At 33.7% G+C, this 27230-nt stretch overlaps 1 pseudogene; it reads left to right on the top strand.

Annotated features, from left to right (window-relative positions):
* Positions 1–12606: 12606 nt before the first annotated feature.
* Positions 12607–12777, top strand: LOC123942796 (annotated as a pseudogene).
* The last annotated feature ends 14453 nt before the right edge of the window (positions 12778–27230 follow it).

The raw sequence follows: 27230 nt of genomic DNA, 5'->3' as shown, positions 1-27230 counted from the left end.
TAAAAACACATGCAGGCTAAAAGTGAAGGGATGGATGAAGATATTCCATATAAATGGTAATCAAAAGCAGGGGTATGTACACTGATATACATATATATATAACAAATTAAGAATTGTCTATGAGTCAGCGAAAGTCTTTACATAATGATAAAAGTCATTCAATGGAAAGATATAGTAATTACAAATAGATACACACTGGAAAACACTAAAAAATGTTAAAAATTAGTATAAACAATATGCTAAAAATTAAGAAAAACTGGTCATATAAAATGCTCAACTGAAACCACAAAAGGTAACAAAAGAGTAGAAGACTAAATATGAATAAAGAACAAGGACATAAATAGAAAACAGTATGTGAATATGATAGATATTAATCCAACTCTATCAGTGATCACTTTGAGTGTTAATGGTCTAAATGCACCAACTAAAAGGCAGAGATTGTCATAGTGGACCAAAAAACAAGACCCAACTATAGTGGTCTATAAGATATCCACTTTAAATATAAGGACACATATAGATTAAAAGTAAATGGATGGAGGAATATATACCTGCTAACACTAATCAGAGAAAACAGACATAGATATATTAATTTCAGACAGAACAAATGTCATAGCAGGAGAAGTTATAAGGGGTACAGAAGGACACTACATATTGATAAAGAAGTTCAGTTTTCTAAGAAGACATAATAATCTCTAATATTTGTGCACTTAACAAATCAAAATAAAAAATTTGATTAACAAATCAAAACTAACTTCTGTAAGGCAAAAACTAACAGAATTGCGAGGAGGAATAGATGAAGCCACTGTCGTATTTGGTGCTGTGGTCTGAATTTTTTGTGTCCACCACCTCCCCCGCACCCCTCCACCACCCGCCCTGCCAAACTCACATTTTCAACTCCTAAAAGCTGCATGATGGTGTTAGTAGGTGAGGACACTGGGAGGTGTTTAAATCATGGGGGTTGGAGCTCTCATGAATGCAATTAGTGCTTATAAAATGACCTCCAGAGAGATTGCTAGCTCCTTCTACCTTGTGAGGACACAGCAAGAAGACAATGTCTATGAACCAAAAAGATGACCCTCACTGGAGAACATGACCATGCTGGCTCCTTGATCTTGGATATCCAGCCACCAGAACTATAAGACATATATTTCTATTGTTTCTAAGCTACCCAGAATGGTATTTTGTTATAGCAGCCTAAATGAACTACGACACTTGAAGATTTCAACATCCCTTTATCAGCTCTAATGGACAGAAAAATCAGTAAAGACAGAGCTGAAATCAATAAGACTATCAGTCAACTAGATAGAATTGACATTTATAGACTACTTCATCCAACAGCAGCAGTGTACTCTTTCTTCTCAAGCTCACTAGGAACATTCACCATGATAGACCATATTCTGGGACATAAAACAAACCTTAACAAATTGGTTTAACCATTTTCCTTCTTTTTCTTTTTTTTTAAGGCTGATTTATGTTAAATTATATGTATATATCACATTTTCTTTATTCATCCATTAAGGACATTAAGATTGTTTCTACATCTTGGATGTTTGAAGAATGCTACAGTAAACATGGGAATGCAAATATCTCAAGATCATAATTTAAATTTTGATAAATACAAATGGAGTTGCTACATCATATGGTAATTGTATTTTTAATTTTTTAAGTCCCTTTACCTTTGAAGCTTCCAAAATTCTCTTTTTCTTTGAATTTTGACACTGGGAAAAATGTATCTCTACATGGACTTCTTTAGGTTCCTCTTTGGAGAGATTTTGGCCTTCTTGAATCTTAGTGTCCATTCTCTTCCCCACAGAATAGGAAGTTTTGGTCATTATTTCTTTAAATAAACTTTCTTCTCCCTTGTCTCTCTTCTTTTTGGGTTCCTGTAATGTATGTATTGGCCCACTTGATGGTGTCCTATTAGTTTTGTAGGTGTTCTTAACTATTTCTCATTGTTTTTCTTTTTGTTCCTCTCTGACTTGATCATTTCAAATGACCTATATTTGAAATTACTGATTCTTCTGTTTACTCTTATTTGCTCTTTATTCCTCTAGTGATTTTTTTTCCCCAGGAGCAGTTTTATTCCTTAGCTCCACAATTTCTCTTTGTTTTTTTTTTTAAATATTTTCTAACTCCTTGTTGAAATACTAATTTTTTCATACATTATTTTTCTGATTTCAGTGAGCATTTTGGGAGTTATATTGAGTTCTTTGTCAAGCAATTAATATATCTTCATTTCTTTAGGGTCAGCTTTTGTAGATTTCTTTTTCTTTTTTTTTTTTTCCTTTCAACTATTTTTCCCTGTATCTTCATTTTCCTTGACCCTTTGTATTGGTGTTTGCACATTTGAAAAAACAGCCATTTTCCCCGGTCTCTGTGGATTAGCTTCATACGAGGAAAGCCTTGTGCCAATCAGCCCTGTTTGAGATTCTTACAGTCTCTCATATATTTTCTGTGACCATGTCTTGTCTAGATTTACACATATAAATTCCTGATTAAAGGGATTTTCTGGTTTCTTTTTAAGGAGTACAAAATCTTTGTTCCTATGTCTGTCTGCTGTACTGAGGATCCTCTGAAGCAGCAGCACACTGCTCAACTCTTTTTTTTTCTTTTTTCTTTTTTTTTAAATTTTTTGAGTTCTCAGCTGCCTCCAGGCATCTAGGTTTCTTTATTTCCCATCAGCACTCTGAGACAGATCAGAAAGAAACCAATCCCTTGGGCAGCCCCCTGTGAAATCTGAATGTTGAATGCATGTTTCAGTGTTCTCTTTCCCTGCCTAGATATGCTAGAGACTGAATTTTCCTGATCATGTTACACTGAGACAGGGACAGGGGATCTGGTGGTAACTGCATACTACACCAAACTGCCACCTTTGTTCTCAGTGGCTGTGAGCCAGGTAGAGCATGCCAAGTCCTGCGAATGCTGTAAGGTAGGTGATTCAGAGCCTTATCCCTTTGGCAGCTCCTAGAAAGCTGGAATGTCACATGAGTATTCCAATGCTTTCTTTGCTCAAGAGGAACACACATTGGGAATATTTGCTGGTTGTTTTATGCGATAAATTGGAGGAGGTAATATAGCCAGTAAGTGTGTGTATAGTCCAGATTGTCTCCTATGTTCTCAGCAGCTCCTAGCAAGGGGCCCTTTCTTGTCAGTGCTCAGATTCAGGCATGACAGAACCAGTTACTTGGACAGTCCCTTGAAGAGTCAGAATGTTTGGGGTGTGTTATCTAGTCCTCTTTCTCCTTTGGGAGAAGCTAGAGCTCAGAATTTCCTCCTGATTATGTGGTGCTATGCCTGGGAGACAGATTATGGAGATAATTCTCCATAAATTTTCCTATCAGCTTAAATGTGCCTGTTTTCATGCTTGCTTGGGGGTGTAGGAGGCTCTCAATTGATCTCTGGATTTTTCCCAGAGAGGACTGGTCCATATATTGGTGTTGAATAATTGTGTCTATGAAGAAAAGAAGGGCTGGGCTTCTTGTTTCATCGTCTTGCTGATGTATCCCAACTTCAAGTTTCTTTTTTTTTTTTTAAAGATTTTATTAATTTATTTTAGAGAGAGAGAAAGAGTGTGTGTGTGTGTGAGATTGCGAGGCGGGGGAGGGACAGTTTCCTAGCACTTACCTTAGGTGTTGCTGGAATTGAACATTACTGAAAATTATGTCTTGGTTTTCATTGGAGTGGTGGATCACTTCAATATATGAAGAAATATATTAAGAATCATACACTTTGAGGAATTCTAAGATGTGTTTCATTCTTATTTACAGTTGTTGGAATAACAAATTAATCATTTATCTGGAATTTTCTTTCCTTCTCCCAGTTGTGTAACTAAGTCCCATCCCCGCTTCCTCATCCTAAAAAAGGCTAAATTCCCCTTTTGTGCACTTAGAATAGTATTTCTCTTTTATAGATTTATTTGTGTTCTTTACATTTATATGTTTGTTAGAAGTAAAGTTACATGTAGGAAAGGCCAGTCTGATTTTGCTCCTTGTATGATGACCAGACCCTATCACTATGTCAGAATATGCTAAAAATATGCATGGAATAACCAAATGAAATTAATGAGTGAATAAGAACTTAAAATGTAGAAATATTTGCTTCAGATATGCAATTTAAAAAGACTGGTCATGGGGCACCTGGGTGCCTCAGTCCATTAAGTGCCTATTCTTGATTTCAACTCAGGTAGTGATCTCAGGGTCCTTGGATGGAGCCCTGAGTTAGGTTCTGTGCTCAGTGTGGAGTCTACTTGAGGATTCTCTCTCTCCCTCTCTCTCTACCCACCCCCTGCCCCACACTGTCTCTCTGAAAAAAAATAAGTTAATCTTAAAAACAAACAAACAAAAACTCTGGTCACTATCAATTTCTACATAATATATGTTCACTTATTTGTTCTTGCAAATAACAGATAAATCCAGCATATTTTTCATGATACTTGAATGAAGAAAAATATATCTAGATATTATTAGCCTCATTAGCTTGTTCTTTAGAATTAACACTGTTCTTTTGGTATTAGAGATTTAAGTGATTTTTGTCATTCAGTATTCTATGAGGAAGAAGAAACATTATTATATAAAGCCCATTGCATTCAGTATACTTTGTTTCTGTATGATTCCTCTATATACTGAAATCACTTCCCCTTTGTTTCTCTGCCCACCGTGTCCTCCTCTGTCCCTGTAACTCCTACCCCATTTGAGTTCTTGTTTTCTTTCTTTTTGTTTTTGTCTCTGGTTTTGAGTGAACTAGTTACTAGTTACTTTAGGGTGAAGTACCACACCGTGTGCTCTTATTTTGTGGATCTTATTTCGTGGATATATTTTTCTGTGCATATCCATTTATGGCAGAGCAATAAATTATGGCAGAGCTATAAAGCTTGGTCAAATTTTATTTTTTGACTCTCCTCTTATCTTCCCTCATCTTCACACTTCAATTTTACAATTGGGCAGGGGCAAGAATATATGGCTAAATATAATTGTATACTTTCTTTTTTTATTCTTGATGCCAGAGCTGATTCATAATTTGGTAATGGGGTACAGGGTGATTGCCATAGTCTCTTATTTTGACAAGTCCTCTGACTTATGCTTGTAACAAAAGGATACTAATGGGTGTTTTAGAAATACATATGATTATATTATAACACATCCTCCTATAAATAGAGAAATTGTTAATTCACAACTTCTTTTTCCCAACTGATTTTAATTTCACTAGATATTGGAGTTACTCCTCATTGTTTGTAAAATGATGTTTTATTTGCTAGTTTTAAAATTGATGAGGTTTACATATCTCTAGTTTTTCTCCTTTCATTCATTTGAGTGAATATCTTGGAAAGACTTTATACCTGCGTCTTCACTAGAATCTACATTTGAAACTCTCATCATCATCATCATCATCACCATCATCACAGGATCAATGATAATAACATGTTATGCATGTAACTCAAATCTTAGGATAAGTGATTTGCAAATTAATATGTGAAAATTAAATACATAAAAAAGAGTGATGTGAAAAAACTATTCTAACACAGTGTGTTTGAGTCTGACGTTCGAATGACTTCTTGTGGGAGGCACATAGATACTCACTATATACCGGCTTGTTACTAGCAATTTATCCAAATTGATATCCAAGGAAAGCATCTAACTTATCAACTGAGGCATACAGATTGTGATAAGAATAGATTTAGAATAATAATTAAAGCTAAAAAATTAAAAGATAAATATAATTTTCCAAGTATTTCTTGTATATTACAATTTATCTTCTATAAAACTAAGCACATTTTATTCTCCCATATAGAGATATACTTGATGACTATAGAGAGATGAATTTATGTAACACTGCTTTAAAAAACATTTTTAAAAACCTTTAATATTGTATATAATTATCACTTGGCTGTAATTATTCTAAACCTGTTTTTTGCTAATACACATTTTCTTCAAATAAATTCTGACAGTTTTGCAGTCATATAAAGTTCATGTGAACTGTGTGAGGTATTTCCACATGACAGGCTATTAAATTAATTCAAAAAGGTGCTTTTAATGTTTTTGTGATTTTTAAATTTTCATATAGGACTAGTTTATTTTTTGCAAGTGTTTATCTTGCTGGGCACAATAGCAAATGCTCATATACCTGTCGATTTCAAGTAAAAACCGAGGACTCCATACTGAGCTATATAACAATTACTATCTTTCAGACAACATTGTCTTCAAAAGAGCTGTCTGCCCACCAGCACTATGTCTCTTTTCTCTGGACCACTATCTAACTCATTAGAGAAGATGTTTAGTGGAAGAATATAATTTTGATCATAAAATAAACAAAAAAGAATGATGAAAGGTAACATATATATGTGTACTTCCTAAGCGAATATATCAAGAGTGGTCAAAGTAATACTCAGAATTCTTTACTGGATTTTCCTGAAACAAAGTTTGGTTTTCTCAACTCTAAATTATTTTAAGAGCAATTAAAAAAAAAAAAAAGAATCAGAATGTTTGCACTCTTCTTCTGACATCCTACCAATCTTATTCTTGAGCAATCTAACCCAGAGATATAACATGGCAGTTAATCATGAGAGCAAATTAGTGGAGCTTATTTTAAGAAAAAGTGTGTCCTCCTAAAAGTTATGATTATAAATGTCATCATGAAACTTGGGTTTTACAGCATCAAGTAAGCAGAAAGACTCATTTTGAAAGCTGACTAATTTTTCAACATGTGGCAAAATGTCTGCTCTTATACAAAATTATTTATAAATATCTATAAAATCCTAGAGGTTTTATATATTAAATTAATTTATTCTTCATTCTTTTTAAAAAAGTTTTTCTCTTAAATGAATGATGTTACAATCTATTTCTTCATTAAGTTATACTTTATGGTTTTCAGTGTAATGTGTAGTATAGATAAAAAGGAAACATCTTTGTTCTCATGATTTTTAAAAAGATACCATAAGATGCATTCCATTACCAGAAGAAACTTGTATTTACTGATCCTCTCGGATTATTTCTACATTGTAATATTTTTGCATACATGTAGAAGTGCGAAAGGCATTAATTATGTACCAAAGTCTATCTGTATTAATATAGCAGAAATTGCCTTTAAGACATTTTTCCTGTTGTCTTTTGAGAGGCAGATGTTTGAATGTACTTTTATTATTTTCCTTTGTTATTGTTTTTGCAGGTTTTCTTATAAATATGGGCCAGTTTGGTACCTCATTATTTCCTTAAAATAATATCTCATAATTTCCTATATTTAAAAATCTTATTTTTAATTATGGTTTATTATTCAATCCTTAAGTCACTTATTTATTCATCCTTTAATGTTTCAGGGTTGTACTAGTGAGGGATTTTTTAAAATACATTGTATGTTTCAGAGAAATAGTTTTGTGTTTTCTTGATCATTTATCACTCCTCTATATTTTACCTTTTTCTCTTTCTGTATTTTTATAAATGTTTTACTTTGATTTAATTTGCATTTATTTGATCATTCTTTCGTTAATGTACTCATAATCTTTCTTATTTTTTTAAAGATTTTTTATTTATTTATAGGCAGAGAGGTAGGCAGAGAGAGTGAGAGGGAAACAGGCTCCCTGCTGAGCAGAGAGCCCGATGCGGGTTGGATCCCAGGACCCCGAGATCATGACCTGAGCCGAAGGCAGCGGCCTAAACCACTGAGCCACCCAGGCGCCCCTCTTATTTTTAATAAGTAAAAAAATCCCAGATTTTTCATAATAGAACTCTCATTAGCAGTCATTTAATTTTTTAAATTACTATTATCATATCTTCTTTTACTTACAAATTTTAAGGAAGTATATATTAAAGTTGACACATTGGAGACTTTTAAATTAACTTTTTATTTTTGATTTATAATTTAATTGCACGTGCTAAGTGAATATTGCTTATATATTATCGATTTTATTGTAGTTGTGATATTCTCTGTTTCTTATTACATGATTGATGTTACCAGTTATGATTAGATTTAGATATGAGCAGTGGGAATAAAAATAACATTGGCTTAGCCTCACAGAAGTTTTTTTCTTTTATGTAACAATTTGGAAATAGGCTGATATGAAAAATCTGTTCCACCTATTCCCCAGAGAGCCAAATCACTTGAATCTTTCTATACTACAATCTCTTATTATACCCTTTATCTTCATGAAAGATGGGCTCCAAAACTAATAGTTACAGTCCAAAGATAAGGATTAAGACATGGCAAAAGACAGCGCATGAGGCGTGTGCTAGTTGCCGCCTAAGAAATATTTCAAGAAACTGCCACATGACAATTTGCTTAAAGTTATCTCCAAAATATTACATCCAACTCAAGTCTAGGATCTCTATGTAGTGCTCAATCCTGTCTATATGTCTAGAGTCTGACGCTCTAAGGTGACACATAAACTAGTATAGAATTTATTATCTGCACAATACCCCAAATACAAGGTTGAGCGGAAACAGCACATACAAAGTAAAAACTCTCACTCAGAAACAAGGGGGAATGTGAAAAACTCAGCAAAACTTAGTTCGTAGCACACCAAATCCTACTAGATAAGAACTGGGAAGACTTCATTCCATTACATTGGGTATATGCCATGATTAGTCAATCAGATAACCCTTGATTCTGCTTTTTGAGAAGATTTCCTTTTTCATTGTCCCCACAGTCCCTGGTCCCAGGTCATACACAGTGAGCTGTAGAGTTATACAGCTTACCTCATATGAGATAATGTTGTTGACAGTCTGGCAGTACTGACTTTATTCTGAAGTTTTTAAATGCATAAAAACTATGTGATTTACCACAGTGATGTCTGTATCTGCTATTTCAGTTAACATAATGCTACCATTAACACTTCATTATAATGGTTGTATAGTGTATTCTTATCAACAATATATTAATATTTGTACATTTATAAGTGATAAAGCAACTTAATTATTATTTGCTTTTGCTTAGTTTCCTCTGTGGTTATGTGTCCAGTTACCCAGAAAAACTTTACATGGGGTGGCATTATGGTTAGTGGTAAGCATCCCAGAGGCATTTATTAAGTGACTCCAAAGCCCAGGGATCTATCAAGTGACTAGCGGTATCCAGAGTTAGAACATCATTTCAGAAATCTGTTAGGATATTTTATTACATTTGAATTTTAGATAACTAATACTGAATTTACTATTAGATTTATATGTATCAGATATGTATGTATATCAGAGCAATTTTATTTAAGACTACACAATCTCAAGATATTTTGCATTTTTATCATGCTTACATCCATAAAAATGGTCCATTTTAGGTTAAACAGGAAATAAATTTTTAAAATAAACATTTTAACAGTAAAGAATGAAAAATTACATTGTCACCCGATCACACATCATACTAAACAAAAAGATGGCATCAACATAAGTTAGAAATGGAAAGACACACTGTAGAATTTTCCTAATTCTCATGTTCTAGAAAAATGTCCTATGACTTGAACCATTAATTGTTAAAATACAATATCTAAACATGTCAACCCCTACCGTATTTAGGGGAAATGTTTAATGACTCATACTTAGTTATTCAAGCTTAATATTTTATAGTCACTCAAAAACCTAAATTGTAAACAATTTAAACTTTTCTTTCTTCACAGCTTTAAAAAGCTGAATTTATCTGTTCATATAAACTTCTTTATGTTTCTGCAATATTGATAGGTAGCATTTTAACTGTATGAATCAAAACATTAACCATGTATAGTTTATTTAATCATAATAAAGTAGGCTCACTTTTATTTACTCTTACAATTGAACAACCGCAATTAAGATTCATAAGAAGAAAAAAATTACTGATTTTTTTTTTACTGAGTACTAAATATATTTTAATGACCAAGAATTTGAGAGAAATTTGGAGACGGAATCACTGCAATGTAATTTTTAATGAAGTCATTTTAAATGAAATCATCCATGTGAAATGAATTCTTAGGAAAGGCAGTTAGATTCCTCTTAAACTATATAATTGATTTATACACAGAGGCATCTTGATAAGGTGATGGATGTGGTTAACACTGACTTCAACTAAGAATGTCCTCTAAAGTTAAGAACTATAGGATTATCATAGAGGTGGAAGAAATCTAACCATAGAGATACTAGCAGATTTAAAATTTGCAAAACATGATTGTAATTCTAAAGTTCTTAAAATAAATAAATAAGTTCTATAATACTGCAGCCTGGTGGGTTAGTATATAGATATTTTATGTAGATGCACCACAAATTTTAATAATTAAAAAGATCATTATTGGGGCGCCTGGGTGGCTCAGTGGTTTAAGCTGCTGCCTTCAGCTCAGGTCATGATCTCAGGGTCCTGGGATCGAGTCCCACATCGGGCTCTCTGCTCAGCAGGGAGCCTGCTTCCCTCTCACTCTCTCTGTCTGCCTCTCTGCCTACTTATGATCTCTCTCTGTCAAATAAATAAATAAAATCTTTAAAAAAAAAAGATCATTATTTTGTAAGGGAAAAATAAAATTCTTTTCCAATTTGTAGATGATCTATATTGATGGAAAACATTGGTAGCTTCATTTTGTACTAGGCTACTGTACTCAAAGCTTAGCATGCAACTTTAATAGATAATTAGGTTGTATGCTTTATTTTGTTGAGATAAATTTTAAGAGATATTATAATAGAAAGATTCTTCACTTCTTTATTTACTGGATTGCATATACTTGAAACAACATATTTAAAAATCACATCTACATTATTTTTGTATGATGTATTTGTACGATGTATTTGATTGTGCCAGCTTGCTTCAGCATGCTCATGAATGCTAAGTTCCTTGGGGGATCTTCAGGAACCTTCAGACCAACTCTCATCAAGGGACAGTCCATTGAAAAGATAACTTTTTTCCCCTCCAAGTTTGTAGCTGTTCCCAGTGTAGAGGTATATGGGTGTGCTGGAGCAGAAGGAAGATGTAGGAGACAAGAAATGAAAGATGTATTTGTGTGAAGTATAGAATGGCAATGAATAAGAGAGAGAATGAAAACATAGTACTTATATTCTCTGCCTTTACATCTTATCAAGGTTAGTTTAGTAAGAAAGAATGCCAAATAAACGTTAAGTGAATATGTGATTTTTTTCTCAATTCCCTTCTTTTTTTTTTTTTAAGATTTTATTTATTTATTTGAGAGACCGAGATTGCAAGTAGGCAGAGAGGCAGGCAGAGAGAGAGGGGGAAGCAGGCTCCCTGCTGAGCAGAGAGCCCAATGCAGGTCTCGATCCCAGGACCCTGAGATCATGACCTGAGCTGAAGGTAGAGGCTTAACCCATTGAGCCACCCAAGTGCCCCACACATCTACATTATTTTAATAGTAATTTATTCTTCCTGCTTTGCCTACTATACTGATTGGATTAGTATTTTCTTAACCTAATGCAGATTATTTCATTTTTTAATTTCATTTATTCTGAAATAAGTTTTCAACACATTTTTCAACACAACACTGAATGTAATATTTAGTTACAGTAAATCTGATTAAAACTGAGTTTGTTTATTGTGCTGTTTGAGTATCAATAAAAAACGTTTTAAAATCCATTTTGATGCCAGAGACATCAGCAAGCTTGAATCTCTTACATATTGAAGCACATTACATTCTTGTGGACAAGTGTTGTTTAAATGAAGAGGTTTTGTTTGTTTGTTTGTTTGTTTTTGCTACCCTCTAAGATAATATTAAACCATTTGTCAGCAATTAAGATACTAAAATTTTAAACTCATACAATGATGTATGTCAATTATTTCTAAATAAACTGGGAAAAAAGAACCTGTTTTTTATACTACATGTATTATTATTGTTAGAGTATTACCTTTAAGATTAAATTTACTAAAGTACTTTTATTACCCATTTTGAGTATTAGCAGTTATGCACTTTGTGTGACAAAAATGTCAAAGGTCAACACCTTAACTTAGCCTAACTTAAGATAAGGTTAAAGCAAAGACCCATTTTTCAACTGTACCAAGCATATTAGTAAGGTTTTTAAAAACCTGGCATCATATAGCTGCAAGTTATAACTATATAATACAAAATAATCAAAGGAAAGAAGAAACAAAATCACAAGCTGTATTTATATTTCACTTAGTTATCAAGAAAAAGTCACTCACTTGTCAGACAAGATGTTTTTATCTGCTCATGTGCTGGTACTGGTTTGAGTTCTGGTGATAGAAAAGGTGATGTTATACAAAGATGCATCATAAAACAGATCATGGACAGCCCAATTGCACTCTGAGCATATGCAATACATATGTAAAGTGTTTAATTTAAACTATTAGTTACATTTAGAAGAGATATGGTAGAGGTATGTCTAATTCAGTGGCTTTTACAGTCAAAATATTGACAAATAAGAAGGGAATTGAGGGGCGCCTGGGTGGCTCAGTGGGTTAAAGCCTCTGCCTTCCGCTCAGGTCATGATCCCAGGGTCCTGGGATGGAGCCCCGTGTTGGGCTCTCTGCTCAGCGGGGAGCCTGCTTCCCTTCCTCTCTCTCTGGCTGCCTCCCTGCCTACCTGTGATCTCTGTCTGTCAAATAAATAAATAAAATCTTAAAAAAAAAAGAAAGGAATTGAGAAAAAAATCACATATTCACTTAACGTTTATTTGGCATTCTTTCTTACTAAACTAACCTTGAAGCTTTGCGCAGTGGCAGTATCGTAGCCAATGAGGTTTATCCGAGGCGCGATTATTGCTAATTGAAAACTAAACTAACCTTGATAAGATGTAAAGGCAGAGAATATAAGTACTATGTTTTCATTCTCTCTCTTATTCATTGCCATTCTATATGTCACACAAATACATATTTCATTTCCTGTCTCCTACATCTTCCTTCTGCTCCAGCACACCCATATACCTCTACACTGGGAACAGCTACAAACTTGGAGGGGAAAAAAGTTATCTTTTCAATGGACTGTCCCTTGATGAGAGTTGGTCTGAAGGTTCCTGAAGATCCCCCAAGGAACTTAGCATTCATGAGCATGCTGAAGCAAGCTGGCACAATCAAATACATCAGAGAAACAAGTAGTAAAACCAAAGGGAAGCTAAAAGGGTTGAAAGTGTGTGAATAAAGATATACCTGTGGTAAGGCCCTGGTAAGAATTGGTGAGAAACAGGGAAATAAAATAAACATATAGAGGGTATAGAAAGAATAAGGGCACCAGTGAGAATAAAAGAAAAAGGGGGAATCAGTGTGTTAGAATCCTTACGCAAGAAATAACACAGAGGAAAGCATTATATTGATTCTTTTTCCTTTTGTGTGATGAATATTGCTTTAATTTTTGAAACTGCTGTTTCTAGAATCAAAAATTAGTGCTGTATATAACCTACATAACTAGAGATGGCTAATAACGTCAAAAGATTTTCCTATTACATTAGATCATAATACTGATTTTCCATTATTGAATATTTACCAACTATAGAGTTGAACATAGGAAAATCTGGAATGGATTTATTTACATAAGAAAACACTATAGTTCTAATCTCTAGGTTTCATATAGTATTTGGAATTCTCCTTGCTAAAGACGCTGAAATATCTGAGTTTAAAGAAAGCAGGAAAATGCTAAGCTAATAATCTTTTTAGGTACTTTATTAAACTAACACAAACAATGGAAGAGTCACCTGATTCCTCACTTTTATATAAACATATCTAGCAATAAAGAAGAATTATATCTAGACCTCTAAAGGAAATGTGCTGGTGCCCAGCCAGTAGCAAACAAGGTGTTAATGTAAATTAGATTTAGAATTTTTACCGAAAGTGTCTTCTCAAAAATTAGCTTCCTTTCATTTTGCTAGTCCCACAAGTTTTAATGTAATATTTTATACTTAATGTAAAAAAAAAGTTTCTGTTAAGAAATAGTTTCTTGTTAACTTCCAAATGTCATCTTATCTCCCTATCAATCTCAAAACAATAGATACTAAATATTTTTCCTAGACAATGGAAAAGAAAATGTCTCTGAGTCATACAATGCAATCTTTATATTTAATTTATTAGTGACTACGGAAGTGGACTTGATAAACTAACTCAAACAGAGCACCTTATCTTGAATTGGGAAGAAAAGAATAAGGAAGATCTAGAAGGAAATGATATGCTAAGTATTTATACGAAACCCACTTTAAAAAAAAAATTAAAAATTTGAATAGTCAAATATGGTTAGAAGATAGAAGATGTGTTGATTAAATTTTATGAATTTTAAGGCAGAAATCCATTTTTAATATCCAAATTTAGTTATGTCCTTTTAATTTTCACTTTGGAAATTCTAAACTGCATAATCAATAATAGCACAGAATATATTATCAACTGCTACTTCAATTTATTTTAAATGAATTATCTAGATATGGTATGATTTTTCTCTGCCATTTTAAGTTCTGAATATCTAAAATTCACTTATAAAAATATTAGTTGGTAAGTCTATACTTGTTTGTTTGTCTTTTCCCATTTTACTAATAATTTATTCACGAATAAAGTATTTTGACCTAACAATAAAACAGTAAACAGTAAAACAGTAAGATACCCAGATAGGATGATTATTTTTCTATCTTTCATTATAGAAAAAAATTGGGACATGTCATAAAGAACCTTAGTAATACCTCATCAAAGTTTGCCTTATCACTATCTAACATCTATTTAATATAGACATATGATGAAAGGATGATTTTTGTCCTTTGTAGATTTGTTTGAAAAAATAACTTCACATACATTAAGAAGTAATGTTTGTTTTTTAGTTAAATAAGTTAAATGACATTCAAGAAGACCATGTGACATAAGATATGTATGTAGATATATACAGATATCTAGATATGCTTATTTCTTGTCATATGAGGTATATGAATTGTATCCCACAAAGAAAGTGAATAAGCAGTTAACCTCAAACAATGGGGGTGAGTCAAATAGAAGCACATAAATGGTGTTAATATTAAAAATCCTTTCATTTTGGCCTTACTATAATTCAAAGATATTACATTGTATCTACATAGCTGACAACTTTTGGCCTAAAATAGTATTAAACCAGGTGGAAAAAGAATATGATCTCAACTACCTCCTTCAAGCTGCCAAAGAACAGTGATTTATTTTTACCATACCACAAAAGTTTATCTTACATACTTTATCCTAAAGCAAATATTAGGAATGAAGGAAAATGGAGTAATTTATTTCACCTACAAAGTTGTCAAGTGCTTATTGTCTACCTATATAAAAGTATGTTTTGACTTCATCCTGAAAGGTTAAAATGAGAGGAAACTCCTTTGTAAGTTGCGATACCAGTGAAAACATCAAATCACCTACCTTAGCACACCTGCTAAACTCACTGCATAAAACTTTAAAAAATGATGACAGACCATCCAAATTTTGCCTTTTAAGTAATGACATCTAAGGAGGGCCATCCAAATACAATTTTTGGAAAGCAACTAGAAGTTAAACATTATACAGTTTTCCATTTTTCAATACAATCATGAATATTCATGATAATATATTCATTTTAACTATCTGGCACGAAGGTAAGTATTTCTGAATTAACATGCCTGATGGAGTACAGTGTATTACTGGAAGTTGAAAGGAATGGTGGACTTCTTTAACCTTTATAAAATCCATTAAGTCCTTGCCTATTCCTTTGTCTCTCATCACAGCAACCAAAGCCATAAACTCAATGAAGAGACAGAAAATTAAGTCAGCAAGTACAAAGAATCACCAGAATATTGCCAGGAAGAGTAATGAGAATTTTCCAAAACTCTATTGGACTATATCCCCAAGATACCAAATAGAGAAAAGTAACCATGATAAATAATCGCTTTCATATAAAAGGACTTGAAACATAACTTTTTTCTTTAACTGCTATAACGAATTTTAAAAATCTGACTGGTAGTTAAATTATAGAAGTTTCTGAAAAATATAACGTGAAGAAAGAGGGAAATAAACGATGGAAAAAAGAAAATTGTTTTTGCTTTTTAAAAGATGTCAATTAAGTTCAATTCAGCAAATAGTTACTGAATACAAATTAGAACAATATACTATAATGAATGAGGACAAACAAATAGGTACCAACCATTTTCAGAAAATACTTTAGCCTAGAAAATAAAAGGCTAACCTTGCTTATTCAAACTTTATGTATTTGGAGTTTGTCCAAGTGGTTCTTTGTCTATTTTATTTTATTTTTTTGAATTTAAATTCTGTTAGCCAACTTACAGTACATTGTTAGTTTCAGATGTAGTGTTCAATAATTTATCAGTTGTATATAACACCCAGTACTCATCACATCATGCGCCCCACTTAATTTTAAAGGTTACTAGAAACTAGGGGCATCTGGGTGGCTCAGTTGGCTAAGCATCTACCTTCCGCTCAGGTTGTGATCCCAGGATCCTGTTATTGGGCCCCACATGAGGGTCCTTGCTCAATGGAGAGCCTGCTTCTCCCTTTCCTTCTGCTGTTCCCCTTGCTTGTGTGTGCTTTCTCTCTCTCTATGTCAAAGAAAAAAAAGGAGAAAAAAGTTAGTAGAACCTAGTTTGCAGTTTACCTTATAAAATATGTTATCCTTTCAGTAACAAGAGAACCAAAGAGTAGTATAAATATGAAGGAAGACTGTTGACAACCTAAAGTATTATTTCTTTTAAGAATTGTCTTTAAATTTTGCTTATTTTTAGGAACTATATTACGTGCATAATCTCTTTTGTATGTTTGAGAAAAAAAAGGTAAAAAAAGATAGACAATTTGAACAGCTTTTTTACTAATGAAAGAGAAGTCATTACAAACTATGATTAAGCAAATGAAGTTGTCAGGCAGTATGCTAAGATCCTGGGAAAGCAGTGACAAAGTGTCTTGAGAAATACATAAAAAAATATGTCAGTAAAATTTAAGGTAAATTAGATTATTTAAGAATATTTTGTTATAGAAAATAGACAAATTTAAAAAAGGAAAGGTCTTTAAATCTGCCAGGTTTGCCATTCATTATTCTATTTAAAGAAGGATAGAAATGTCAGAAAAGTGGTTGTGTTAATATGGTAAAAGAAATTCATATAATCCTCAAAGTATTTTTATGCAAATTTACTACTAGAATGGATCCTAGAAATAAAGAAAACTGTCCATGTTGAGAGAAGTTGAGATATTAGAATTACTGAGGCAGATGGTGGAGGTATGAATTAAATTGCTCAGAGAAGTGAGCAACTTAGGAAAATTCTCCAGATGACTAAGTGCTACAGTAGGACCCAATATTTACACCAGTTATTGAAGCAATAAAGAACAGGTGATGAGGGTGCCCCAACAACACTAAACATTTGGTGATAGCTTTCCTCTGCCTCTCATAGGTGATGGTAGAAGTGGCTATTATAGAACTTAGTTTTTTGACTGCAATAGGGGTCATAAGACTTTAAAACAGTTGAGGACAAAGTGTCAGAATCAAACTGCCAGGAGCTAGTAGTGACAATTGGTATAATAATTGAAAAGGTCATACTCTCAGTCAAGCAAGTCTGAGGTGCAGATTGTTATGCAGAAGGATCCTGGAACATAGTATTCCCAGGAGAAAGAGGGACAGATAAAAACAATACCACTAACCTTATATAGAAGAATACATGAAGGATGGATAACAAGGAATCTGAAGCTAAGTGTCTCAAAAAATTTATAGCTTCCATATCAATTTTTGAACATGGGCTATTTTTTAGACCTGAATCTACTTAGCAGAAAATATGTTTGTATAACCATGATGATTATATATGGCATAATCATATGGTATAAGTTTATTCCAGTTCTTCCCCAAAGGGACCTAAGACCATTTATTTGCATTACAGTGCCCAAGGGTAAGGTGAATATCCAGGCATTTTGAGGATGTTGAAGAAAAATTCTGAGTTGACATTGATACTGGAGACCATGGTACCCCTATTAGAATATGAATATATGGGGGCAAATAATGAATGTACAAAGTTGACCATATAGTGATCCAGTGGATCCATGGACCACTGGTGATCATTTTCCTCATCTCTGTATTCACAGTTTGGATTTAGATGCTTAATACTTGATGCAACCTCCATCTTCCCAGGTGAGTGAGGTAAGAACTATCATACTGAGGAAGCCTGAGTACAAGTCTCTGAAACCATCCCACCTTACCCCACCACGATAGTAAATCAGAAACAATAGTGTATCCTATGTGTGCTGGGAGGAGTGTACAGGTGTGGGGTAGTGATGACAGATATTAGTGACACCATGAAATATACAAAAGATACCAGGTTGGTGATACCCATTACAGTTCTGTTTAACTTACCATTCTGGCTCCTGCGAAAATCAGAGAGGTCCTGAAGAATGGCTATACCACCAAAGTGTCAAACAAATTTTATCCCCAATCATAGCTGCTGTGCCAACTGTGTTGGCTTTACTAGAGCAGATTTATTTGGCCTTGTGTACATGGCATGTAGCCATAAGACTTGTTGCAGATACAAACCAGATGCAGAGAATGCAATTTTCAGACAGCCAGAAGCTCTTGAGCATATCTCAGCTACAGAAAATTGCACTGCCTGAGGCCAGACACTTTCCAGGGAAGGTTGCATCTTGTTACTGCACAAGGTGAGGTATATGGTCTAGGCCATATCATCCTGATGCAGGACAGTTCTAATGGGCAATATTTGTCCTAGATATCTTCACCAAACCGACTGAGGATTTTCAGGCCTTCTGCTCACTAGTATTCCTCCCCATTTGTTTCATACATATTGACCCTGAAAGCAAGCAAACAAACAAAACATCTATCTTGCATCCTAAGCCCCATCTTTGTGTGAAATTCAACTTGCAACATGTTTGACACCTCTTTATTACAAATGAAGTAATGAGTAAATTATTATATTTTCCTCCCAGGTTTTATCATCTTTATATTTGCAGAGATAATAAAAACTGTATTCTCTGAATTTTTCAAGCTTTTCTACATCACTTTCTTTGGGTGAGTCTTTAAGTTGTGTATAAGATAAGTTTTAGTCCCTGTTTTATAGTGGAAAATATACAAAGACCACAGTCAGTAGGTCCAATCACCTTTTGTAATCCTCTCAAAAATTCTTATGTTGCCAATAATTCAGTTTGTGTGTATCCTTCACAATTCACGTGCAGATAGCAAGCTTTGGCATGGGCTAAAAGGGGGTGTGGATACACTGGGGAGGTTCTCAATGACTTAACCTACAATCATGGGAACAAATCTGGGTTTCTGAAGTTGGAATGCTTTGAGCTATTATCTGTGTGATGTATGGATATTAAGGGGTCAAAATGCCATCTTCTTTTCCAATATACTACTAGGAACAGTTTGGCATCCTGGTATCGCATATATATTATCTCTCTCGAATGAGGCAGACCTACAGAGCTCTAGGTGTGCAAGGTATTGGCATCCCTTACCTTGCTAGAGAAGAACATAGGAGAAAAACTGTAACCTTCATTATGTATTGAAATTCCTGAAAATCTGAAATCCCTATTTACCCTTGTATTGTCAGGGTTCTCCAAAGATACAGAACAAATAGGATATGTATATGCGTAATGAGATAAATCTTCATGAAACTGGCTCACATAATTATGGAGGTTGACAAGTTCAAAATCTTTAAAATCAGTGTTGCAATTCAAGTCCAAAAGTTGTCTACTGGCAGAATGGCAGAATTCACTCTTATTCAGGGAAAGTTAGACCTTTTTGTATTTAGATGCTCAAGTGATTGTATAAGGCCTACACACATTATAATGTGTCTCACCATTTAAGGAATATCAATAAAGTGATAGAAATTATTTTCAAGATAATCAAATGGAAATTCTCTGCTTTCAAATTACAATAACTGAAATGAAATATTCACTTGAATGCTCAGTAGCAGATTTGAGATTATAGGGAAAAAAAAGTAGTGAACTCAATGGTAGATAAATTGAAATGATCCAGAAGGATCATTTTCTCTTTCCAAAAAGGAAAGAGAAAAAAGAAAAATGAACAGAGTTTCATTCATCTGTAGGTTACCATCAACCATACCCACATATGCATAATGGTGTTCACAAATGGAGAGACAAAGGAAGGAATTTTTGGAGAAATAACAGGTGAAAATGATCAAAATTTGATTAAAAAGAAAAACTGTCAGGATTTAATTAAAAAACAAGCATTAATGTACATATTCCAGAAAGTTAGTATAAACCAAGTAGGATTGATCAAGGAGATGCAACTTAGATACATCATAGTCAAACTTTTGAAATACAAAGACAAAAAAGAAATCCTGAAAACGGCAAGAGAAAAATACTTATTACATACAAAGTGTCCTCAAAAGGATTCACAGCTGACTTTTCATGAGAAGTAATAGAGCTGGAAGAGTGCATATGTAATATACTTAAAGTACCTGAAGAAAAAGACTTAAATATGATCTCTATGTATAACACACTTATTTTTTAAACAGAAAGGGGAAATTAAGAAACAAAAGACATCCATACTGGAAAATACTATATAAAACTGTAATTATTCAAAGTTTACATGCTCTCCACATTTAGAAAATCTTAAGAGATTCACAAAAAACTACTAGAAGTAAATTAATGAGTTCAGTAAATGAGTATTAGTGAGTATCCTTGCAGAATATAAGATCGTTATACAAATGTCAGTTGCATTTCCACACACACAATCCAAATGCACAATCCAAAAATAAAATTAAGAAAATAAGTCTATTTAGAATGGTGGAAAAAAGAAAAAAGATTAATAATAAATTTAACAAAAGAAGTGCAAAATTCATACTCTATAAAACTAAAAATATTATTGAAAGAAATTTATAAGACCTAAGTAAATGAAAAGTCATCCCATGTTTTTGGATGGAAAATGATACTGTTAATACTCATTAAATTGACCTACAGATTCAATGAAACCCCTATCAAAGTCACAGATGGTCTTTTTGCCCCAGAAATTGAAGAAGTGATCATAAAATTAATATGGAGATACAAAATAACCAAATCAATTTTTCAGAAGTATAAGGATTAAGAGGAGTCAACATTCTCAATTTCAAAACTCACTACAAAGCTATAGTACTCATGACAATGTGATACTGACGTAAGTATAAAATGATAGATCAATGAAATATAATTGAGAGTTCAGAAATAAGTTCTCACTTTTATGGTACAGAGGTACCACGACCATTTAATAGAGAGAGAAAAATCTCTTCAAAAAATGATGCTGAAACAATGGACACAAATGTAAATGAAGTTGTATGTCTTCTTATGATATATGAAAATTCACTCAAAATGTATCATAGATGTAATATAAGACCTAAAGCTACAAAACTCTTAGAAGAAAACTGGAGTAAAGAAAAGTAGATTGTTTTTATTAATATTCAAATCTTTGGTGATGCAAATGATATAATCAGGAAAATGAAAAGACAATTCACAGATTGCTGACAGTATTTGCTAATCACATATGATAAAGAACTTGTATTTAGAATATATAAAGAGCTCTTAGAACCAATAATAGAAAGATAAAAAATCAAAACAAGGTCAACAGTATAGTCAAATAGTTGATTTTCCAAAAAAGAAATTTAAATTGGAAATAGGCATATGAGAGGATGCCAACAGTCTTTAGTCGTTAAGGAAAGGAAAATCAAAATTATTCCACATCCATAATAGTAATAGTAGTAGTAGTAGTAATAGTAGTAGTAGTAGTAGTAAATAGTTAATAATAACAGGATGACCATAGTAAAAACATTAGGATGACTATAATATAAAGGGTAGGAAATAATGAGTCGATAGAGATGTGTAGAAACTGCAGCCATCATACATTGCTGGTTGGGATGTATAATGGTGCAAATACTTTGGAAAACAGTTTGGAAATTCTTCAAAATGTTAATAAATAATGGTCAAGTGAGTCAGCAATTCTACTTTTTGATATTTGTCAAAGAGAAATGAATTATCTGTCCACAAATAAACTTGCACCTGAATGTACTTATCAATTTATTCATAATAGCCAAAAAGTAAAAACAAGTCAAACATCCATTAACTGACAAACCAATAACAAAATGTGGTGCATTCATACAATGGAACATTATTTGTCAATATAAAGAAGTGAAATACTGAGATTAGATGTAGATGTAGATATAGATATAGATTAGATATAGATATAGATGTAGATATATGGGTGAACCTCAAAAACATCCTAAATTAAAGAAGTGAGTCACAAAATTCACATATATCATGATTCTATTTATGTGAAATGTCCAGAATGGCATATCTATATATAGAAAGTAGGCTAATTGTTGCCTAGGGCTTGAGGGCAGAGTAGGTGAATCAAGAGTTATGTGTCCTTTAAGGCCACAGAGCTAACACAGTAGAGGAAGAGACTGGAAGGTAAGTATCCAAAGTAGTTTACAATATGAGGCATTGCTTCAGGGTAATAGTGTTTTATGAGCTATGCCTTTGGGAAGAACTTTCTATTCCACAGACTTCCAAGCACAGATAAAGTATTATCTTCAACTGGCCTCACTGAGAAAACAAAATTTACCCCCTAAATCTTATTAAATGTGTCTTATGTGCAGTGCTGTGCTATGTACTATGGGATACAAAATTCTTCATCTCAAGAATCACATTTCCGGGGTGCCTGGGTGGCTCAGTGGGTTAAGCCTCTGCCTTCAGCTCAGGTCATGATCTCAGGGTCCTGGAATCGAGCCCCTCATAGGCTCTCTGCTCAGCAGGGAGCCTACTTCCTTCTGTCTCTCTACCTGCCTCTCTGCCTACTTGTGATCTCTCTGTCAAATAAATAAATAAAATCTTTAAAAAAAAAAAAAAGAATCACATTTCCTTTAGTCAGAAACAGTAACATGGTCATATAAAGGCTTTACACACACACACACACACACACACACACACACACACACACATCTATATAACTTAGAACAATACAATGAACACATAAAGATATAAGTACATGACAAGCAAGAAATAACCCACACACACACACCAGGGTTTTATATATTACACAGTTTATTTTTTACAAGATAAATTATTAACACTTGCATGCTCTATTTAAAAATACTCAAAAAATAGACTTTATCAGAGGAATTTTAAAAATAACGTGTTTTCTTTTTTTTCCCCCATTTTATTTATTTTTTCAGCGTAACAGTATTCATTCTTTTTGCACAACACCCAGTGCTCCATGCAAAACGTGCCCTCCCCATTACCCACCACCTGTTCCCCCAACCTCCCACCCCTAACCCTTCAAAACCCTCAGGTTGCCCCAACCTCCCACCCCTGACCCTTCAAAACCCTCAGGTTGTTTTTCAGAGTCCATAGTCTCTTATGGTTCACCTCCCCTCCCCAATGTCCATAGCCCGCTCCCCCTCTCCCAATCCCACCTCCCCCCAGCAACCCCCAGTTTGTTTTGTGAGATTAAGAGTCATTTATGGTTTGTCTCCCTCCCAATCCCATCTTGTTTCATTTATTCTTCTCCTATCCCCCACCCCCCCATGTTGCTTCTCCATGTCCTCATATCAGGGAGATCATATGATAGTTGTCTTTCTCCGATTGACTTATTTCACTAAGCATGACGTGGATGGAACTAGAGCGTATAATAACGTGTTTTCTAATGGTAATAAGCTATCTCTTTTTTTTTAAAGGAAGGGAAGGCCATTTCTTTTAGACTTGATGAGCTAAATGACAGACACAATCTACATCTTTCCTTATTATAAATTTCTTGAGCTGTCATATATAAGTAGCCTCTTGTAAGAAAGCATTTTCTTAAGTGGTGCTTAGATGCTAATTACCTTCACCCAAACTCCGAAATATCTTTCAAACACATTTTCATAAGTGTTTCTGGCATAAATGAATGGATTCCCATTTTACCAACATACATTGGTACTCTATTAACTTAATTTTAGGATCTATTACCAAGTTGTTTTAATAACAGTGAACTGTTAAGTGAACTTCATATTGATGAACTCATTAAATGTACCTACTTTGTATAAAGTGAAGGGCAATTTAAAAAACTAATCATTTCAGTCTTGTAAGTCAAGAAATGTGTTTCACTTTGTTTAAGCAACCAATTACTTTACTTCACGTATTTCAGGGGCAAATATTTTATATATTTTTGTTTTGCACTAATGTTAAAAAGAGATATGTTGTAGACATGGATATGTTACCAGAATCTTAGTTTGGTAAGGATCCGGCCTCATTTCCATAGAGCAGGAATTTGCTTTGTTGTTTTTTTTTTTTTTCCCATTTTATTTATTTTTTTCAGCATAACAGTATTCATTGTTTTTGCACAACACCCAGTGCTCCATCAAAATCCTTGAGGAGAATGCAGGCAGCAACCTCTTCGACCTCAGCCATAGCAACATCTTCCTAGGAACAACGGCAAAGGCAAGGGAAGCAAGGGCAAAAATGAACTATTGGGATTTCATCAAGATCAAAAGCTTTTGCACAGCAAAGGAAACAGTTAACAAAACCAAAAGACAACTGCTTTGTTGTTTTTTAAGGATGACTTTAGAAAAATTCAGTTTTGCATATCATACCAAGATTTCCCAGGGAGAGTATGGGAAAAATATAGTTTGATGGATGGGGCATCCTATAGGCTTCTGAGCCTGGCAGGAACAACATCACTTGCAGACTACCAAAAACCAGTCCAGCTTACTCCTCTCCAAAGATAGAGCTTTCTTTCTGTGGGAAAACAGAGCAACAAGAGACAAGCATATCTACCACCCTATCATTCCAGTCTTTCTCACAGAGACTTAGAAAGGAATGGAAAAGCAGCATCTTGAGGAAAGCAGCTGCGAAGAAAAGAGTTGTCCTGTTCAGGGTCTAGATGACCTAGAACAATAGGCCTCAGGTGTGAAAGAATAGGAGCAGTGTTGGTAACCATAGTAGTACTAAACTAAGAGTGAAAAAATTAAAAGCAAGGGGGTTCCAGGTCATGACCTCAGGATCCTGGTATGGAGCCCTGAATGGGACTCCCTGCTCTGTGGAGAGTCTGCTTGTCCCTTTCCCTCTGCCCCTCCCCCCACTCATGTGCATGCACTTGTTCTCTCTCTCTCTCTCTTTCAAATAAATAAAATCTTTAAAAATTTTTTAAAAATTTGTTGACTGTTTATGTTTGGATTTATTTCTGGGCTCTCTATTCTGTTCTATTAGTCTATGGGTCCATTGTTATACCAATACCATACTGATTTGATTATTATAGATTTGTAATATAATTTGAAATCAGGAAGTATGTTGTCTTGAGCTTTGTTCTTTTTTGACTTGCTTTGTCTATTCAGGGTCTTTTGTGAGTCCTTGTAAATTGTACAATTGTTTTTTCTATTTCAGTGAAAAAATGCTATTGTAATTTCGAAAGACAGCATGCTGAATCTGTATATTGTGATTGGGAGAAAACATCTACAAAAATCATATCTGACAAGGGGTTTATATCTAAAATATGCAAAAAACACATACAACTCACTAGCAAAAAAAATTAATGAATAACTGATTAAAAATGAGCAAAGGATATGAAATAGATTTTTTTTCTCCAAAGAAGGTTTACAAATAGCCAATAAGTATATGAAAAATTAAAAACAGGTATATTCCAAATTTGGGGATTTTTTTCAGTTATATTCTTTCAGCCCATTCTTTTTCTCTCCTTTAATAATAGGAATGCTGAATTTTTGTTATTGTTCTACAAGTCCCTGAGTTCTGTTTTTCTTTTTTCCAGTTAATTTTCTCTTTGTTGTTCAGATTGGTTATATTCTTCTGATCTGTTCTCAGATTCACTAATTCTGTCCTGTCATCTTCACTATTAAATGCATTCAGCAAGTTTTTTATAAATTTCATTTATTATATTTCTCTGTTCTATAATTCCCATCTGGTTCTTTTTAAAAATAACTTGTACTTCTTTGCAGAGGCTATTTTTAATTTTTTATTTATTTAAAAAGAATTTGTAATTGATTGCCAAAACATTTTATGGCAGCAGCTTTAAAATCCTTTTCAGATAATTCCAACATCTGATTCATCTTGGTGTTGGTGTCATTTGATTGTCTTTTCTTGTTAAAGTTGTGGTTTTCTTCACTGTGGTATGATAAGTGATTTTTAATTGTATCTTGAACATTTTATCTTATGTTAAGAGGCTCTCGGTCATAAGTTCATGTTTTACTTTGGTGAAACGTCACCCTGGTTAGGTTTAGCAGTTTGGTTTAGCAGTTTGATTAGGTTTATTTAGCAGGTTTTGGTCCTGGACTACTTTTGTAGATTGCAGTTCCAGCTCCAGTTTAATTTTCAGACATTTGCAATATTATTTTGATATTATTTATTTATGTGGTGCTATTGTGACTCCATTGGTCTCTGCTAGCATTGTCTGAGAGGACAGGAGGGATTTTCCGGGAAGAGCCACAGAGTGTCTCTTGGTGGGGAAATGGTGACTCAGATCCAGAGTAATGAAGAGGCTGCCAGTGCCTTGCCACCTGCCTATCTTGCTGTCTTCCATTATGAGAAGAGAGTCTCAGGCCTGGGGACAAAAATCTTCCCTGAATGGATTTTTACTGTAGCAGGATCTTCCCACCAGTGACCCTGAAATTTCTCTGGTTCCTTGGCAGGAAGGAGAGTGTCTGATATACTAAACACAAAGGTCTGTGGCAAGATCATGAAAGGGACCTTACAGGATTTTAATGTTTAACAGTTACATTTGATTTGTAGTTTTAGGTGTAATTTGGCTTTTAGTCATGCTAATAATATGGGTTTTTTATTTGTTTTTTTGGTAGGATTTTTTGTGTGTGTGTCATTTAAATGGTGCTGGTGCTTTGGGTGTTAAATGCAACTAATGAATTGTTGAACACTACTTTAAAAACTAAGGATGTTCTGTATGTTGGCTAACTGAGTATAATAATTTTAAAAAAAGAAAAAAAGAAATAAATGGCACTGGTAGTCGTGTGTTGTTTTGGTAGATATATGAAGGCTCATTGGGCAGCTATCATTATCCTCAACCACTCTAGTCTTCAGCCATGTGGAAGGCCCTTCTGCCTTCATTCTCCCCACCCCACTGAATAAGCTTTCATGATCTGGTTTGACTGAAAAAAAAAGGGGGGGTATTATGCAACTTGATACGTTGCCCTAGTTACCTATTTTCCAAAAAGCATGGCATCCAATTAAATAATGTTTGTCATAGCCATTGATCTTCTGTCATAGAAGATGCTCTTTTTACTCTCTGACTTCTTTCTGTTTCTACCAAAATTGTTTTACATGGTATTGTTTCAGATCATTGACTATCCTGGAAATTGATGAGGAAAATATTTTAAATAAATATGCATTAGAAAGACTTAATGTAGTTATTAGTAATGATAATACTG

The sequence above is a fragment of the Meles meles genome, chromosome 5 (assembly GCF_922984935.1).
Source record: "Meles meles chromosome 5, mMelMel3.1 paternal haplotype, whole genome shotgun sequence".
In the NCBI taxonomy this organism is placed as follows: domain Eukaryota; kingdom Metazoa; phylum Chordata; class Mammalia; order Carnivora; family Mustelidae; genus Meles; species Meles meles.
The sequence above is the reverse complement of the archived record's forward strand: the minus strand, read 5'-3'. Positions and strand labels throughout refer to the sequence as shown.